At 32.9% G+C, this 3652-nt stretch overlaps 1 pseudogene; it reads left to right on the forward strand.

Moving 5' to 3' along the window:
• The first annotated feature begins 1025 nt into the window (after positions 1–1025).
• LOC125855866 (bZIP transcription factor 17-like) lies at positions 1026–3173 on the forward strand (annotated as a pseudogene).
• Positions 3174–3652: the final 479 nt, after the last annotated feature.

A 3652-nucleotide genomic window follows, 5' to 3' on the forward strand; every position in this document is an offset into this window, starting at 1 on the left:
AAGTTGACTGCCTATTTTTATTTTCTTGAGTATTATTAGATCATTTTAGAGACTCTTCATCACAAAATCAATTATCATATGATGTCATATACCATTAACTATAATATATAACTGTTTTACTAGATCGATAAGAATACATTCTATATAAGGACATGAAATTCTTTGTCCATCCTATTTTTCAGAAAATGCATGATCTATAAAATCTTCTATTCCATTCAAGTATTCTTTATTGAGTCAGTCAAAAGACATTCATGTTTTATTTCTAGAATTGTCCATGACGATTAAGAGATTCTTTTTATTTATACAATTAATGTAGTAGTTGATATGTTAATAAGAAAACAAGAAAAAAAATTTAGTCATAATTATATTTCAGCTAAAATATCAATTCTATTTATATGTAATTTCACATTTCAAAGATATCAGTTTATCAATTAAATTGTGCGTTAAATTTGGCTGAATAAAAATTATCAATCCACTAGAAAGTTACAAAATTTTTATGAACAACTATATGGGACCATTATGATCATGCACTTCTTGCTTATTTGTTAGACTAGTGCTCTTGATTTAAAAGCACTCAAATAGGCATACATCCTTAACTAGAAAGATTCATTTTTAAAAGATATACTAGTCATTGAACTCTATATGACCTTCTAAGTGTGAAATAAAGAGGCATAGAGAAAATAAATAGAATCAAATATTCTTGGATCAAATATTTACACCCTTTACTTCAATGAAAACTATCAATTTTTTCTAAGGTTTAATCATTTACGAGAGCATTATTGTATTCATGAATGATCTTATTGGTAAAATAAACACTACCAAATAATGAAACAATCTTACAAAATTATTTTCAAAACTTCAGGAATCTGAATTTTCATTTCTTAGATATGATATCTACAAAATCTAGTGGATCAATCTGAACAATATACAAAAATAAAACAATAAAGGAAAATTAACTCTCAGTTTATCTCCATTCCTACCCTGTCTCTCTCGAAGTCTCTGATTAATTGCTAAAAAATCTTGATATGGCCGATCCACCACCGACGAAAGAAGCGAACTTCACCTGGAAGTTCGACAGTCCTATAGTTCCACCTCTTGTTTTCGCCCTACATATGACCACAACATATCAAGAAAATGTCGAAGATTTCACTATGGAATTTCAAAATGTTAATTTCATGATCGATGACATTGTTCTTGACGAATCATTCGATGATATTTTTCCAAACACTACCAATGGTGATGCGTTTCAAAACCCTAGTTGTCTGCCAAACTGTTTTGGGTCGGAGTCGGGTTTAAAATCAAGTCAGATGAACCCAAATAGCTTTGGTCAACCTAAGAGTCAACATATTGGGAGTTTTGATGATGCTGCGGGAACAATCAAATCGACCTCAGAATATTGTTTCGGGGAAGCTCTGGGTTCAAACAAACCAGTATATTTTTCTCTAAATTTAGAAAATAATTAAGTAAAGGTGGAGTTGTAAAATAGAAACTCAAATTAGAGGGTGTCAATTCTAAAATAAGTTACTATAGCTATTTGTTGAAAAAGAGAAGTGAAGATTCGAATAATGTAAGAAAACACCAAAAATCCACTCTATTGTCCTTGAGAGATAATGTTAATAATGATGAGGACAAAAAGAAGATGGCTAGAAAAATTAGGAACAAGGAAAGTGCTCATTTTTCAAGGAAAAGAAAAAAACATTATGTTGAGGAGTTAGAGGATAAATTTAGAATACTTCATTCAACAATTCAACACTTGAATGCAAAGTTATCCTATGAAATGGCGGAAAATNAGGAACAAGGAAAGTGCACATTTTTCAAGGAAAAGAAAAAAGCATTATGTTGAGGAGTTAGAGGATAAATTTAGAATACTTCATTCAACAATTCAACACTTGAATGCAAAGTTATCCTATGAAATGGCGGAAAATGCAACTCTAAAGACACAGCTTGGAGGTATGGTGTACCTTCTCAAGTGTCGGCACCCCCTTTATCCCTATCCTCCTTCATGGATTTCATATACATCACCTTATATAATGAAGCGACAAGTATCTCAAGTGCCATTGGTTCTGATTCCAAAGTTGAAATCACAGGCACTAGCGCCAGCAACAAAAAATAGCAAGAAAGTCGAGAAAAAAAAAGTGAGGTGAAAACAAAGAAGGTTGCTAGTGTTAGGTTCCTTGGTGTGTTGTTCTTCATTCTTCTCTTTGGTGGGTTGGTTCCTTTATTGAAAGTGAGATATGGAGGTGTGTGGGAATCATTTATGAGTGGAGAGTCTTTTGTGAGTGGATTTAATGAAAAACATCGTGGAAGAGTTTTTACTATTGACGAGCATGTGAATGGGACTTGTTATTTTGGGAAATACGGAGGAAAAGATGATAGCTTGCATTATGGCCAGGGAGGTCAAGGTGAATGCAATCAGCAAAATAGCAATAAGGTTGTAGATGAGTTTGTTCATGTGGGCAATTGTAGTGATCCTCCAGCAGCCTCTTTGTATGTCCCAAGAAATGATAAACTTGTTAAGATTGATGGGAACTTGATTATTCATTCTGTATTGGCAAGTGAGAAAGTCATAGCATCTCATGGAAGTACTGATAAGAAAAATAGAGAACCAGGCCTCGCAGTTCTTGGAGATTTAACCCCGTCTATCCCAGGAATCCATCCTCGCCTTTATCGAAGTAATGCAGTGGGAGAAAGGGTTCTTAGATCTGAGGAGAAAGAGAATGTAAAGGCAACTATGCAATAGTGGTACCTTGAAGGTGTTGCTGGTATGTGTTGTTCTATCTAGACTGACTATCAATTCTTATCTTTGTGATATGATTGAGCATTTTAAGGACTGCATATCATTTAAATTCATGTTTTTTTTCTTTTTCCATTTTTTAGTTCAAATCTTCTACTCTTGATAGAAACAAATTCCTCTAGCTATTATACCCGAAACAACTTTCAACGAAGAAAAATCTAGTTACTCTTTCAAGTGTTTGATTTAAGAAATTAGGCATTTTTAATTGCTTTAAGTCCCTTAATTCTATATCTTACATCATTGTATCCTCGTCATAGTATATTTTCTAAACAAATTTGTTGTTTCGAGAAGCCTTTTTCTTTTTCAGTATTTTAATTCATTTTTTGTGTTTAGTTGGGCAGGGCCTTTGTTGAATTCAGACATGTGTACAGAAGTGTAACATCTCGCAAATTGAAAGAACTAGAAAGAGATAGAATTAGAAAGAGTGATTTTCGGAAATAATAAAAATCTGGAAAATTGGTCAAGTCAAGTTAAGTTTGAGTTTTTAGTCAACTTCAAACGGACATAAATCCTAGATCATGATGAGTTAGGTGTACTTCCAGGTATGGTTGGAAATATCTTGTATTAATCTTTCTAATGCCACTGAGTTTGAGTGATTCCAAATTATCACGAGTGAGATGTGTCCTTTGGAAGTTGGGCTATTCAAATTAGAAAATGTCCAATCTGGATTTTTAAAGGGTGTTTTAGTCTTTTCCATACCCTATTATTTTAATTCATTTTTGGTGAATTAATTAAGGGTCAAAACTGAATTGGTTCAGTTTAGGCAATTGGAGATTTATGCTAGGGTTTTTGGAGAAAGAACACAAGAGGAGAAAAAATGAGAAAGATCAACGTTCGTCAATCTTGAAGGTTTAGCTT

Source organism: Solanum stenotomum, chromosome 2, assembly GCF_019186545.1.
Source record: "Solanum stenotomum isolate F172 chromosome 2, ASM1918654v1, whole genome shotgun sequence".
Classification (NCBI taxonomy): domain Eukaryota; kingdom Viridiplantae; phylum Streptophyta; class Magnoliopsida; order Solanales; family Solanaceae; genus Solanum; species Solanum stenotomum.